Consider the following 16,667-nt stretch of genomic DNA (forward strand, 5'->3'; position numbering starts at 1 on the left):
TGACTCATTTGAAAAGACCCTGATGCTGGGAAAGATTGAAGGTGGGAGGAGAAGGTGATGACAGAGGATGAGATGGTTGGATGGCATCACTGACTCAATGGACATGAGTCTGAGTAAACTCAGGGATTTGGTGATGGACAGGGAGGCCTGGTGTGCTGCAGTCCATGGGGTCGCAAAGAGTTGGACACAACTGAGTGACTGAACTGAACTGACAAAAAATAAAGAAGTGTTCACTTTTTTACAAACATGAATTTGGGGACTGAAACATTTCATACTCTATCATGATGTACATTAAATAAGTTTGCAGCATGCTGAATAAACATTTTTAAAATCTTGTTTTGCTTCTGATTATGATATTATGAGGGCTTCCCTGGTGGCTCAGTGGTAAAGAATCTGCCTGCAATGCAGGAGCCCTGGGTTAGATCCCTGAGTCGGGAAGATCCTCTGGAGGATGGCATGGCAACCCACTCCAGTACTCTTGCCTAGAGAATTCCATGGACAGAGGAGCTCGGCAGGCTACAGTCCACGGGGTCACACAGAGTTGGCCACTATTGACGTGACTAAGCAGCAGCAGCATGATATAATGAACGTTTTCCCAACTCTGAAAATAAACACCTTTAACAATTCCATTCTAGGACAGTGAGGGCCTGGTCCATTGTGTTCAGCACTGTATTTTCAATACTCAGCACAGTGCCTGGCATGGCGTGGAGGCTCATGAATTATTTGTTCATTCGCTCAAGCGCAGATATGCCCTGATGGATGATCTCTCTGCGGTGGGCCACTTAGGTTGTTTTCAGGTTTATAAATCATGCTCTGGTTTGGCATTCTTGGTGGAAACTTTTGTCCGCACACTTGACTGTTTCCTTAGATATCAGCAGAAGTCAGTGAATTCACCGGTCAGTGAATATACAGTGAATATATTCAGTTTCTCATAAAACCCTTGCTTGGTGGTGTAGTCGCTAAGTCGTGTCCAACTCTGGCAACCCCATGGACTGTAACCCTTGCTCATTGCTCTGCAAAAACCCACATAATACAGACATTAACTCAATTTCATATGATGCAGATTCTTCTTAAAATTTACTCCAAGGGTTAATCCACTGAAAGACTTGAATTACAGAGCTTAAGTTCGTGTAAGTTTAGCCCAATTTAATAAGAACTTAGATATCGATGAAGAGAAAGGTGGGATTTTTTTTCCTCTATGACGTGGTCATGTATGGATGTGAGAGTTGGACTGTGAAGAAAGTTGAGCGCTGAAGAATTGATGCTTTTGAACTGTGGTGTTGGAGAAGACTCTTGAGAGTCCCTTGGACTGCAAGGAGATCCAACCAGTCCATTCTGAAGGAGATCAGCCCTGGGATTTCTTTGGAAGGAATGATGCTAAAGCTGAAACTCCAGTACTTTGGCCACCTCATGCGAAGAGTTGAAAAGACTCATTGGAAAAGACTGTGATGCTGGGAGGGATTGGGGGCAGGAGGAGAAGGGGACGACAGAGGATGAGATAGCTGGATGGCATCACTGACTCGATGAATGTGAGTCTGAGTGAACTCTGGGAGTTGGTGATGGACAGGAAGGCCTGGCGCAGAGTCGGACCCGACTGAGAGACTGAACTGAACTGAACTGATTACGTGGCGCCATCTAGTGGTTCCTGCAGAGAATGCAAGAACAAAAACTGGAGGATTAAAATGAATGGCGCTCTTTCAACTTTCCTTCCCTTCTCCAATGGACCACAAGCGGAGAAATAGCTCCAGAAGGCATGAGAAGCAAGCAGAAACAATGCCCAGCTGTGGAAGTGTCTGGTGGTGAAAGTAAAGTCTGATGCTGTAAAGAACAACAACGCATAGGAACCTGGAACATTAGGTCCATGAATCAAGGTAAATTGGAAGTGATCAAACAGGAGGTGGCAGGAGTGAACATCAACATTTGAGGAATCAGTGAACTAAAACGGATAGGAATGGGTGAATTTAATTCAGATGACCATTAGATCTACTACTGTGGGCAAGAATCCTTTAGAAGAAATGGAGTAGCCCTCATAGTCAACAAAAGAGTCAGCAATGCAGTACTTAGGTGCAATCTCAAAAATGACAAAATGATCTTGGCTTCTTTCCAAGGCAAACCATTCAGTATCACAGTAACCCAAGTATAGGTGCCAATCACTAATGCCGAAGAAGCTGAAGCTGAACATGAAGACCTACAAGACCTTCTAGAACTAACACCAAAAAAAAGATGTCCTTTTCATTATAGGGGACTGGAATGTAAAAGTAGGAAGTCAAGAGATACCTGGAGTAACAGGCAAGTTTGGCCTTGGAGTACAAAATGAAGCAGGACAAAGGCTAACAGAGTTTTACCAAGAGAACGCACAATCATACCAAATACCCTCTTCCAACACAACAGATAACTCTAGACATGCATCTCACCAGATGTTCAATACCAAAATCAGATTGATTATATTCTTTGCAGCCAAAGATGGAGAAGCTCTATACAGTCAACAAAAACAAGACCAGGAGCTGACTGTGGCTCAGATCATGAACTCTTTGTTGCCAAATTCAGACTTAAATTGAAGAAAGTGGGAAAAACCACTAGCCATCCAGGTATGACCTAAATCAAATCCCTCATGATTATACAGTGGAAGTGACAAATAGATTCAAGGGGTTAGATCTGATAAACAGAGTGCCTAAAGAACTATGGACAGAGGTTTGTAATATTGTATAGGAGGCAGTGATCAAAACCATCCCCACGAAAAAGAAATGCAAAAAGGCAAAAATGGTTTTCTGAGGAGCCCTTACAAATAGCTGAGAAAAGAAGAGAAGCTAAAGGCAAAGGAGAAAAGGAAAGATATAGCTATCTGAATGCAGAGTTCCAAAGAATAGCAAGGAGAGATACGAAAGCCTTCCTCAGTGATCAGTGCCAAGAAATAGAGAAAACCAATAGAAATAGAGGAAAGACTAGAGATATCGTCAAGAAAATTAGAGATACCAAGGGAAATTTTCATGCAAAGATGAGTACAATAAAGGACAGAAATGGTATGGAGCTAACAGAAGCAGAAAATATTAAGAAGAGGTAGCAAGAATACACAGAAGAACTACACAAAAAAAGATCTTAATGACCCAGATAACTACAATGGTATCACTCACTAAGAGCGAGGCTTTCTGGGGTGTGAAGTCAAGTTCAACACTATGAACAAAGCAAGTGGAGATGATGGAATTCCAGTTGAGTTAATTCAAGTCTTAAAAGATGGTGCTGTTAAAGTGCTACACTCAATATGTTGACAAACTTGGAACCCCCAGCACTGGCCACAGGACCAGAAAACGTCAATTTTCACACCAATCCCAAAAAAGAGCAATGCCAAGGAATGTTCAAACTACCACACAATTGCACTTATCTTACACGCTATCAAAGTAATCCACAAAATTCTTCAAGCCAGGCTTCAACAATACGTCAACTGTGAACTTTCAGATGTTCAAGCTGGGTTTAGAAAAGGCAGAGGAACCAGAGATCAAATTGCCAACATCTGTTGGATCATCAAAAAAGCAAGAGAGTTCCAGAAAAACATCTATTCCTGCTTCATTGACTATGCCAAAGCCTTTGACTATGTGTATCACAACAAACTGTGGGAAATTCTGAAAGAGATGGGAATACCAGGCCACCTTACCTGCCTCATAAGAAACCTGTATGCAGGTCAAGAAGCAACAGTCAGAACTAGACATGGAACAACAGACTGGTTCCAAATTGGGAAAGAAGTACGTCAAAGCTGTATATTGTCACCCTGCTTATTTAACTTACATGCAGAGCATATCATGGGAAATTCCGGGCTGGATGAAGCACAAGCTGGAGTCAAGATTATGGAGAGAAATATCAATAACCCCAGATATGCAGATGAGTCACTGTTATTCATGGAGAGATGTTAACTAGTGTGTCTAATTTCTTCTACTTTTTAATTTTCTAGTATTACTGATTTTGATTCACTCAATTTCTATGCCGTAAGAACTTTACCAATAATTTTTTCAACATACAGATACATTATTAAGAAAATCTATTACTATCTATCTAATCTATTACTATCTAAAATCTAACTTATTTTACACTTAATTATGCCTTACAATACTCTGTGTTCTAGAGACCATGGTTTTAAAAACACTTTTGAATGAATGCTACTACTTTAATTAACGTACAAACCTAGACAACATTAGAAAGCAAAGACATCACTTTGTCAACAAAGGTCCGTACAGCCAAAGCCATGGTTTTTTCAGTGGTGACATACGGATGTGAGAGTTGGACCATAAAGAAGGCTGAGCGCAGAACTGATGCTTTCAAAGAGTGGTTCTGGAAAAAGACACCTGAGAGTCCCTTGGACAGCAAGGAGATCAAAGCAGTCAATCCTGAGGGAAATCAACCCTGAATGCTCACTGGAAGGACTGACGCTGAAACTAAAGCTTCAATACCTTGGGCATCTGGTGTGAAGAGCTGACTCCCTGGAAAAGACCCTGATGCTGGGAAAGATTGAGGGCAGGAGGAGAAGGGGACGACTGAGGATGAGATGGTTGGATGGCAATGCTGATTCAATGGACATGAACTCGGGCAAACTCCGGGAGATGGTGAGGCACAGGGAGGCCTAGCGTGCTGTGACCGGAGTTGGACCTGACTTAGCGACTGAACATCAGCAACAGCAACAACTACTTTAATTACAATGAGATGGTCTTTCCTCAAATTATCAATATCTTCAGAACTGATTTTTAAGCCTTGGATAGACATCATAAACCTATATAAGAAATGATAGCCTGTGGGTGACTGTTTCCACGTGAAAATAGGATAAGCCTAGGACCACACTGGATCCAAAGAGCAGAGTGCCATGGGGCAAGAACGAATACAACATAAAAATACTCACTTTAAAAAATAGGAATTGTCAGGTCTACATTTCTTAAAAGAAGTCAAAGAAACCAGCAAGAAATGTAAAAGTGAAACTTGAAACTCTGTGTCAACACAAGGGCCCCTTTATCATTTCACATCCAACCACGTCAATGGTTTAAAACGGTTCTTCTGAAGTGTGCCCTGAGAATCCCTGAAGTCCAGAGACCCACTGGGCCAGGGGGTCCAAGAGGTCAAAACTATTTTCACAACAACTCTGAACGTTACTTCCGTTCTCATTCTGTTCTGAATGCACAGTGGAGTTCTTCAGAGACAGGTCCCTGGTGGCTTAGAGGTTAAAGCGTCTGCCTCCAATGAGGGAGACTCGGGTTTGATCCCTGGGTCGGGAAGATCCCATGGAGAAGAAAATGGCAATCCACTCCAGTATTCTTGCCTGGAGAATCCCATGGGCAGAGACGCCTAGTAGGTTACAGTCCACGGGGTCGCAACGAGTCGGACACGACTGAGCGACTTCACCTTCAATACTAATGGAATTAGCCGTTATGATTGTGTGTGCTTGTATTTTTACATTTTTTAGGTTTTTCTTTCCGGGAGTCTCTGGCGGAGGGGAGGGTGGGAGGTGGCCTGCTGCAGGGTCGGGGGCACTGAGTGCAGCAGTGCATGCAGGGGGCCTTTTGATGGAGGTCACCATTATCTTCTATCCTCAGGCCAAACAACAGGGAGGGAACACAGCCCCGCCCAGCAACAGAAAATTGGATTCAAGATTTATTGAGCATGGCCCCACCCATCAGAACAAGACTCAGTTTCCCCCTCAGTCAGTCTCTCTCATCAGGAAGCTTCCATAAGCCTCTTATCCTTCCCTATCAGAGGGCAGACAGAATGAAAACCACAATCACAGAAAACTAACAATCTGATCACACGGACCACAGCCTTTTCTCAGTTCAGTTCAGTCGCTCAGTCATGTCGGACTCTTGGCGACCCCATGAACAGCAGCACGCTAGGCCTCCCTGTCCATCACCACCTCCTGGAGTTTACCCAAACTCATGTCCGTTGAGTCGGTGATGCCATCCAACCATCTCATCCTCTGTCGTCTCCTCCTCCTGCCCTCAATCTTTCCCAGCAGCAGGGTCTTTTCAAATGAATCAGCTCTTTGCATCAGGTGGCCAAGTACTGGAGTTTCAGTTTGAACATCAGTCCTTCCAATGCACACCCAGGACTGATCTCCTTTAGGATGGACTGGTTGGATTGCCTCGCAGTCCAAAGGACTCTCAAGAATGTTCTCCAACACCACAGTTCAAAGCATCAATTCTTCAGCTCTCAGCTTTCTTTATGGTCCAACTCTCACATCCATACATGACTACTAGAAAAACTGTGAAAGTGAAAGTCGCTCAGTCATATCCGACTCTTTGCAACCCCATCCATGGAATTCTCCAGGCCAGGATACTGGAGTGGGTAGCCATTCCCTTCTCCAGGGCATCTTCCCAACGCAGGGATTGAACCCAGGTCTCCCGCATTGCAGGCAGACGCTTCACCTTCTGAGCCACCGGGGAAGCCTTGACTAGATGGACTGATGTTGGCAAAGTAATGTCTCTGCTTTTTAATATACTGTCTAGGTTGGTCATAACTTTCCTTCCAAGGAGTAAGCGTCTTTTAATTTTATGGCTGCAATCACCATCTGCAGTGATTTTGGAGCCCAGAAAAATAAAGTCAGCCACTGTTTCCACTGTTTCCCCATCTATTTGACATGAAGTGATGGAACCAAATGCCATGATCTTAGTTTTCTGAATGTTGAGCTTTAAGCCAACTTTTTCACTCTCCTCTTTCACTTTCATCAAGAGGCTCTTTAGTTCTTCATTTTTTGCCATAAGGGTGGTGTCATCTGCATATCTGAAGTTATGGATATTTCTCCTGGCAATCTTAATTTCAGCTTGTGCTTCTTCCAAACCAGCTTTTCATGATATATTCTGTGTATAAGTTAGATAAGTAGGGTGACAATATACAGCCTTGACGTACTTTTTTGTCTGACTCAATGATTATGAGCCATACCGTGAAGGGCTACCCAAGATGGATGGGTCATGGTGGAATGTTCTGACAAAACGTAGTCCACTGGAGAAGGGAATGTCAAACCACTTCAGTATTCTTGCCCTGAGAACCCCATGAACAGTATGAAAAGAAAGGCAAAAACATAGGACAGTAAAAGATGAACTACCCAGATTGGTAGGTGCCCAATATGCTACTGGAGATCAGTGGAGAAATAACTCCAGAAAAAATGAACAGATGAAGCCAAAGCAAAAAAACACCTAGTTGTGGATGTGACTGGTGATGGAAGTCAAGTCCAAGGCTATAAAGAGCGATACTGCCTAGGAACCTGGAATGTTAGGTCCAGGAATCAAGGCAGATTGGAAGCGGTCAAACAGGAGATGGCAAGAGTGAACATCGACATTTTAGGAATCAGTGAACTAAAATGGACTGGTTTTTGGTTTAGCCCCTAAGTCGTGTCTAACTCTTGTGACACCATGGACTGTAGCTCGTCAGACTCCTCTGGCCATAGGGTTTTCTGAGCAAGAATGCTGGAGTGGGTTGCCCATTTCCTTCTCCAGGAGATCTTCCTGGCCCAAGCATTGAACCCAGGTTTCCTGCACCGCTGGCAGATTCTTTACCAACTGAGCTACGAGGGGAAGCCCCAAATGGAGTGGAATGGAATTATATCTACTACTGGAATGAAATTATATCTACTACTGTGAGAAAGAATCCCTTAGCAGAAATGGTGTAGCCATCAGTAACACTGAAGAAGCTGAAGTTGAATGGTTCTGTGAAGACCTACAAGACCTTTTAGAATTAACACCCTAAAAAGATGTTCTTTTCAGTATAGGAGACTGGAATGCAAAACTAGGAAGTCACGAGATACCTGGAGTAACAGGCAAATTTGGCCTCGGAGTACAAAATGAAGCAGAGCAAAGGCTAATAGACTTTTGCCAAAAAAAAAAAAAAATGCACTGGTCATAGCAAACACCCTCTTCCAACAATACGAGAGAAGACTCTACACATGGACATCACCAGATGGTCAACACTGAAATCAAATTGATTACATTCTTTGCAGCCAAAGATGGAGAAGCTCTATACAGTCAGCAAAAACAAGACTGGGAGCTGACTGCAGCTCAGATCATGAACTCTTTATTGCCAAATTTAGACTTAAATCAAAGAAAGTAGGGAAAACCACCAGACCATACAGGTATGACCCAAATTAAATCCCTTACGATTATCCAGTGGAAGTGAGAAGTAGATTCAAGGGATTAGATTTGATAGACAAAGTGCCTGAAGAACTATGGACGGAGGTTCATGACATTGTACAGGAGGCAGTGATCAAGACCATTCCCAAGAAAAAGAAATGCAAAAAGGCAAAATGGTTTTCTGAAGAGCCCTTACAAATAGCTGTGAAAAGAAGAGAAGCGAAGGCAGAGGAGAAAAGGAAAGATATATCCATTTGAATGCAGAGTTCCAAAAAATAGCAAGGAGAGATTTTTTAAAAAAGCCTTCCTCAGTGATCAGTGCAAAGAAATAGAGGAAAACAACAGAATGGGAAAGACCAGAGATCTCTTCAAGAAAATTAGAGATACCAAGGGAACATTTCATGCATAATGGGCTCAATAAAGGACAGAAATGCTATGGACCTAACAGAAGAAGAAGATATTAAAAGAAGGGGCAAGAATACACAGAAAAACTACAAAAGATCTTCACAACCCAGATGATAACAATGCCTAGAGCCAGACATCCTGGAATGTGCAGTCAAGTGGGCCTTAGAAAGCATCACTACAAACAAAGCTAGTGGAGGTGATGGAATTCCAGTTGAGCTATTTCAAATCCTAAAAGATGATGCTGTGAAAGTGCTGCACTTAATATGCCAGCAAATTTGAAAATGCAGCAGTGGCCACAGGACTGGAAAAGGTCAGTTTTCATTTCAATCCCAAAGAAAGGCAATGCCACAGAATGTTCAAACTACCGCACAATTGCATTCATCTCACAAGCTAGCAAAGTGATGCTCAAAATTCTTCAAGCCAGGCTTCAATAGTACGTAAACTGTGAACTTCCAGATGTTCAAGTTGGGTTTAGAAAAAACAAAGGAACCAGAGATCAAATTGCCAGCATCCATTGGGTCATCGAAAAAGCAAGAGAGTTCTAGAAAAACATCTACTTCTGCTTTATTGACAGTAAAAGCCCAAAGCCTTTGACTGTGTAGATCACAACAAACTGGAAAATGACTGAACTGAACTTCCTCTTACAGAGAAACTAAAGGGATTGTGGACTACTAATAAATATGTTTGGTGCCATCCTGAGATGTTCTTTATAAGAAAGTAAATGTTTTTAGAAATTAAAGCTGGTAACGATGTTCACCAATCTACAGAATGCCAATATAAAGGACAGTTCATGATTGCTTAAGGAAAATAAGATGTATGTTTTTAGTAAAAAAAGGTATGGACATGAAATTGCAGTTTATTAAGAAAAAAGAAAGTAAGTCTGACTTACAGGTGGCTATTTCTAAATAAACAAAGTGACTTTAAAGAAAAGAGAGAGAGAGGTTTAGTGGAAAGTGGATCCCAAGAAAAGACTTTTGTATATAATACAAGTTTTCTTGAGATGTTGAACTGCCTTTGATAATGGATAAGTTTCTTTATCTCTGAAATGATCTGTTCTATGTTTACCATTGAAATCTTTTGTTAATTTTGGCTAAGCAAGTAACTGTTGTTTCACAGTGATCTATATACTACTATCTGACTGTTTTAGACCCTGCTAGTATTTTTGGCAAAACTTCCTAAAATTAAATTCTAATGCAGTTCTTTTGACTTTTAGCTGACTTTGGGATGCTTCATAGGGCCCCTGAGACATCCCAAAGAGAGGTACTAAAATGCATGGGTTCATTTGACATGCTAAATTACATGGGACGTATTGTTGGAGAACGATACATCTTGTCAGGTTACTGTATGGTTGATGTTACTAATATAGATATCCTAATATTATGTGGAATTCATACAGATCTGATATGTCCTGATAAAATATTGTCAATTATAATTCTAGTTATCATATTAAAGTGTTAAATGTCACAGCAATGAGCAGGTTGCTTTGTCAATTGCAATGCAAAAGATTTTAAATATGCCTTCTATAGTTTCACCCTGATGCCTTTGGAAGAATACTGCTAGTTCTTCAAGATTTATGGAAAAGACTTTTCTAAGATTAACCAGATAAACAAATTTTGTTATTAACAGTAAACTGGTGCCAGACTGAAATTTGGTTTTCTGTCTCTGTTAAGAGAACAAAGATTTCTTAGAATGTGGCTCTTGATGACAGATTGTGAATTTCTTTGCCTTTAAGTGAGATTTGTTTTTAAAATCTTTTGTTACTTTGACAAAGTAAGTATTATTTCACAATGATCTATGAAGATTATGGTACCTATAGAGAAAGGTCATCCTGCTTCTATAAAATTAACCCCTCACTATCAAACTATTGCTATGCTGATGTCCTTTGAATCCATGAGTAGACATGGCAATAGTCTACTCCTAAATTGGGGAAATTAAACTGGATAAGCAGTAGCTGTAAATCAAACAGTCAGGGCTATGGGAAATCCAAAATGGCTGCTTGACTTTTCCTGGCTTCCTGATGAAAGATCTTTTATTTGATGGGATAAAGCCTTCCCTGGCTGCAAGGTAAATGCCCTCACAAAGAAAAATGTTTATGTTTCACTAAACTTTGCATTCTAGTTTTGTTATTCACTTCCTTGTTGTTATGTTATTGTTAAGATTTTCATCAAGTTGTTAAAAGGACACTCTAACTTTGTTTCCAATGTTTATATCTGTAGTCAATCTCTGAAAGCTCAAATGCTCCATGATGTACAACCAGGAAATTCACACCTGGCTATAATCATTTAACTAAGTCAGATGGCCTGGTATATTGGGCTCTACCTAATGAAAGTTCTTGACTTAAATTCTTGCTTGTTACCTAACTAATAACTGCTAGCTATATTAATTTCTAAGTTGCCTATATCAGAAAATTGTTGTCTCTTACATTAACAAGTATGTGACTGAGCCACTGATAAACTGATGATAATATATACTGCCATATGAGATCAATGATTGCAATAATGTAACTCTAGATATGGGAAGAAGCAACAAGAAGGAATATTTTCCTGGACCAAGAGGCTACTAAGACAGGTATGCCCCAGAGACTTTGGTTATTCACTGAGCCTAGTCCAATAACAGCATGCTGAGTGACCTAAAAATGGAATCTTTGCTAGACCTGGAAATGAGCTCTTCCAGCCCCATGGGACACATGGCCATGAAATGCCCCCAAAGCATGGTCAAATCTGTGGCTATGAAGGGGCCCTGTGGACTGAAAACTGGCACTCACAGACTGCCTGTGCAAAGATTAAATCATGGCCACTACGACTGCTGAACTTCAACACGCCTTGAAAAGAATTCAGGCTGGCTCCCAGAAATGAGGCACTCAATCAGTGCTCTGGGGAAAATGGACAAAACAGGCCTTCATAGGTCAGATGTTTTCAGGTAAAGATGTGCTCTTTTTATGAGCCCAAATTCTTTCATCTTCTCATACCTACAGAAGCACTAACATCACGTGCCAATGTCTGGTTCCGATTTTCCTGTCTAGCCTTTCTCCTAGGCACCCCGACAGCTCTTCTCTACTTTTATGTATCTTTAGCCCTCTTGTTAAGTTTGTTTCTTTGAGACTGCAGAAAATGGATTTCTGAATGGTAACACAAAAATATCACCTGGCCAACAGCCAAGGGTTCACCGGCCCTGCTGTTGGCCAAGAGAAGCATAAAATCATACACTCTTGCAAAGGTGGTTAAATTATCTAGACTTTGATAACTGCACCCTTGTATTGACAGACTGTGGCAAGACTACAGGACTGCTGTATGGACCACCTTCTCAACTTTGAGAACTCTGTTTATTGGAACACTCCATCAGTTACTGTGAATGGACTGTGTTCACTAAAACCTACAATATGTTCTACATTGGTACTTACAGAGTTAATAAGACTGCTTGTGTTATTTTACCTTGTTCCAGTGTTTTTCAGCCTAAACAATCCTGGGGTGGACTGTTAGTTCAGTTCAGTTCAGTCGCTCAGTCGTGTCCGACTCTTTGCGACCCCATGAATTGCAGCACGCCAGGCCTCTCTGTCCATCACCAACTCCCAGAGTTCACTCAGACTCACGTCCATTGAGTCAGTGATGCCAGCCAGCCATCTCATCCTCTGTGGTCCCCTTCTCCTCCTGCCCCCAGTCCCTCCCAGCATCAGAGTCTTTTCCAATGAGTCAACTCTTTGCATGAGGTGGCCAAAGTACTGGAGTTTCAGCTTTAGCATCATTCCTTGCAAAGAAATCTTAGGGCTGATCTCCTTCAGAATGGACTGGTTGGATCTCCTTGCAGTCCAAGGGACCCTCAAGAGTCTTCTGCAACACTACAGTTCAAACGCATCAATTCTTTAGTGCTCAGCCTTCTTCACGGTCCAACTCTCACATCCATACATGACCACAGGAAAAACCATAGCCTTGACTAGACGGACCTTAGTCGGCAAAGTAATGTCTCTGCTTTTGAATATGCTATGTAGGTTGGTCATAACTTTTCTCCCAAGGAGTAAGCGTCTTTTAATTTCATGGCTGCAGTCACCATCTGCAGTGATTTTGGAGCCCAAAAAAAAAATAAAGTCTGACAATGTTTCCCCATCTATTTCCCATGGAGTGATGGGACCAGATGCCATGATCTTCGTTTTCTGAATGTTGAGTTTTAAGCCAACTTTTTCACTGTCCTCTTTCACTTTCATCAAGAGGCTTTTTAGTTCCTCTTCACTTTCTGCCATAAGGGTGGTATCATCTGTTAGGGAACTATACAAAAATAGTCTTGTTAAGGCTTCACAGACAAAGCAGAACAGCCTCTGACCTTGCTTCTCACCTGCCTGGACTCTGCCCTGACTGGGAGTGACTGGGAGTGACTGCCTGCTGTGAGTGCCAGACTGGCAGCACCATAGAGGAGAAATCTTGAGATTGTTGAGCCCCTGGAGGGGGCCTGGCCAACCAAGCCGCAGGCTTAGTCACATTCCAAGTTTTACAAGACAAAAACAAACAGCATTAACGGGAAGCCAGGCTTGCAGTCTGGTCACAGATTGATGATGGTATCAGTTTGCCTTCATCCTGGGATTATAAACAGGAACCCCAAATAGCAGTCTTTGAAGTCTCACCCACATAGTGGACTCGCTGCCTGGGAGTCTTTCCGAATCGGGACTCCAAATGTGCTGTGACACAAATAGACTTCCCAGCGCTGATTAAGTCTGGATGTTGGTCAAAAACCCAATTTGGTGATGTCTTCTCTGCTCTATTTCTCTTTTCTTTTAATGTTAGTATGTTGAAAGTAAGCTAGATAACTCTCTAATAAATATATTATTTATTTGTATATAACGAGTGGCTTGTTTTGTTAACAAACCCTCTGAACCTGAGACGAAGGTGAAAACTTTTGGCAAAGGGGCCAGTAACAGACCTAACGAGTGAAGTGAATTGTTTCCACTGCTTGTTTTCATCAGGTGAGCCCTTAGTGGGTTAAAGCGAGAACAGGCAGTTTGCAAATTTAGCAGGAGCAGCAGTGACTTCCTAAAGTTTGAAGTTTGCTGAGAACTCGTGCAGCAGAAAGCAGCTTGGTAGGTTAGAGGGGTCTGGAGTCGAAGACTATTTAGAACCAAGCATGGTAGCTGGCACAGTGGAGAGTCTGGGCTGAACAACAAACTTCAGAGGATCCTGTGACTGGGTGAAGAATAAGACACAAGAGTACTGACTGCTGGAGGAAAGAGGAGGTATTCAGAGCTCAGCCTGGAGAGAAGTCTGCCTGCAAAATGAGATTTCATCCCTGGCCTTACTAGGTAGTGTCTTCATCAGTTAGCTGGGCATAGAAATCAGTAGCATGTTGTTAAGGTTTGTAGAGCACACAGAACTGTAGGAACACTTTGCAGTGACTGTGTCTGAGGATGAACGAGGAACTGACATGCAAGAGGTCTGCAGTAAATGTAAGGGAAGTGGAAAGTCCTGAACTCAGGTTCTCAAGTCATTCATTTGTTCATGCAACAGATATGCACTCAACAGTCATGAGCTGATAAATGGCTCTGGTATTTTGACTGTACGCAGAATCAAGAGGTTTGCCCCCGTGGCCCTCACAGTGTCACGCAGAAGGCAGATGTTAAATGCAGGTAAACCAGGTCGGACTACCTGCCGTGAAGGAAAACACCACATTCGGAGAAAGAATCATGTCTTAAAAATATTAGTAGATTGAGGAATGAAGGAAATTCTTTCCAAGGAAGAGGAATTTCAGCTGGAGCCTGAAGAAGCAGGTTTTAGTGAGGAAGTAATTGTGGGCAGAGAGCATTCTAGTTGGAGGAAACAGCATGTGCAAAGGCCCTGAGTCATGAAAGAGGATGGGATGCTCAGGGACCTGATCATTACCGAAGGCCAGTGTGGCTGAAACTTAGTGAGCAGGCAAAGGGCGACACCAGGTGAGATTTTTAAGCATGTGGGGCAGGTGGTGGCATGTTTGTGTTCTAACGATCACCCTGGCCGCTATGAATGCAGCACCCTGAAAGCATCCCTGTGTGGGGCTGGCCTACCGCATGCTGCAACATATGTGTCATCTGCAGTCATAAACACTCCTTCATTCAACAAATGCGTTCTGAGCTTATCCTGTGTATTAGGTGCTGGGCAACAAGCAATAAACACAGTCCTTTCCCTGATGGCCTTCAGGCAAGTGTGGAAGCCAAGTATAGATACACAATCACAGAAATGTCATAAAATGACACATTGTGATAATATTGCAAAGGGAAAGTCCACAGTGCTGTGCGGGAGCAGGGCTCGTCCTGTGGACCTGGGGAAAGACGGCTCTGTGAGGTCCACTTGAGGCTGCAGTGCAAAGGATGCCTTGGAGATGGCGAGGTGAAGAATGGTACTGGGATGTCCCAAGCAGGGGAGCCAGCAAGTGCAAAGGCTCTGGGACAGGCAGGACTGTTGAAGGTAGGAACAGAAGAAGATGGGACAGGTAGAAGGCGGGGCTGAGAAGGGGAGACAGGTAGGACCATGAGGAAGGTGGAAGCAGAGGAGAAGGTAGAAACAGAAAAAGGAGGACAGATAGGCTGTGGGACCAGGCAGAAGGGGGGTCACCTTAAGCACAGGGAGGAGTGGCCTGAGGAACCTGGAGAAGTAAGTTCCATGTAGTCCCTGCCTAGAAAGTCATGTGGAGGTTTTAGACTCTGATCTTTCTGGTTGGGAAGCAGGGTTCTAACCAGGAGTGGCTGCACCCAAATGATGTGGTGAAAAAGGAGATTACTCCACTGGCAGTGAGAATGGAATGGCTGGGCCAAAAATAAAGAGAGGAAAATGGGTAGGAGGCTGTAGCCTATTGCCTCGGTCTTAAGGGGTGAAGATGAAGATGGAGAGGATACCATTTTGTGTAACATTTTGGATGGAATATTGAGAGATTTTGGTAGTAGACTAGCAATAGGGGTGAGTTGAAGGCTCTGCATGAGAAGCTGGAGAGATGGTGGTCCCCAAAATGGGACAGGAAGTGGCAGGAGGAGCAGGTTTGCTGTGAAACCAACATGCTCCCCAAGAGCTCAGTTCAGACGCTGAGGCAGGGACACAGGGTGAGCATGCCAGGCTCTCACGGATCCTCTGTAAGGTGGGTGGGTGGTCCACTACAGAATTATGTATTTAATAAAAACATTTAAATTATCCATTACTGTAGAGCTGGGAAAGAAATGTCACTGCACCTGAAGATAAGATTCACAGGCCCTGTGAGCCATTTCCTGGCTCATCTCTCAGATCACACATCTACTATGTCTATATTTGCCAAAAAGTAACAAATTTTCTAGGGTTAGATAGAATGAACCCAAGTAACATTGCTTTAAAAAAAAAAGTCACAGTGGTCCAGGGGTTAGGACTCTGCACTTCCACTGCAGGGGCAGAGGTGAGAAACTAAGCTGCCATTAAGCCTTGCAGCAGAGCCCAAAAGAAGCCAAATAATATGAATTGTTTCTATAGTAGTAATTCCCACCTTTGATTCTATGTGGATATGAAAATTTCCATAACCATGCAGGTGAGAATATGGCTATGTGTATTCATATTAAACCATGGCAATAATTCCCTCTCCCACCTTGTGAGTTAATTTACACGTATTTAAATGACAGGTTTAATATCAAAGGTGATGCTGTAGAGTGGAAGACTGAAATATAGGGTTTGTCACTTTATGAACTGCGTGACCCTGGGCAAGTTATCTAACTTCCATTTCCTACTCAGCGCCAAGAATCTTAACCACCACGTTAGGGCTAACCATGAGAATCACATAAGTCTAGGCCTAGAACACGAGAGCTACCGAATAAAAGTTCTTTTCCCTTTGTTACAACACAAAAAACCCACACTGCAAAACCGAACAGAACGCAACGCTGGGTCCCAAAATCAATGACCACCTTCTCCGGGCCTGCCTTCTAGACCTCAAGGTACGCACACTGTCAACCAAAATGAGAATGACTGAATCCAACGGACGATCGGGCGTGCGCCCATCCCGAGTTGGGCTGCGTGAGAGCTGTCCTGCCGCTCAGCCTGAGCTTGGACCGAGGCCTGGACAGTGAGGTGGGTCTGAAGCCGGACTGAGGCCCGCAACCGCCCCACTGCGAGGCTCCCTGCGGCACTGCGGCTGCACCGCGGAGGCAAATGTCCCCTGGCCGCCACCGTAGCCCGGAGGCCGGCAGTGCGTTCCTATTGG

The sequence above is a fragment of the Capra hircus genome, chromosome 13 (genome assembly GCF_001704415.2).
Source record: "Capra hircus breed San Clemente chromosome 13, ASM170441v1, whole genome shotgun sequence".
Taxonomy (NCBI): Eukaryota; Metazoa; Chordata; class Mammalia; order Artiodactyla; family Bovidae; genus Capra; species Capra hircus.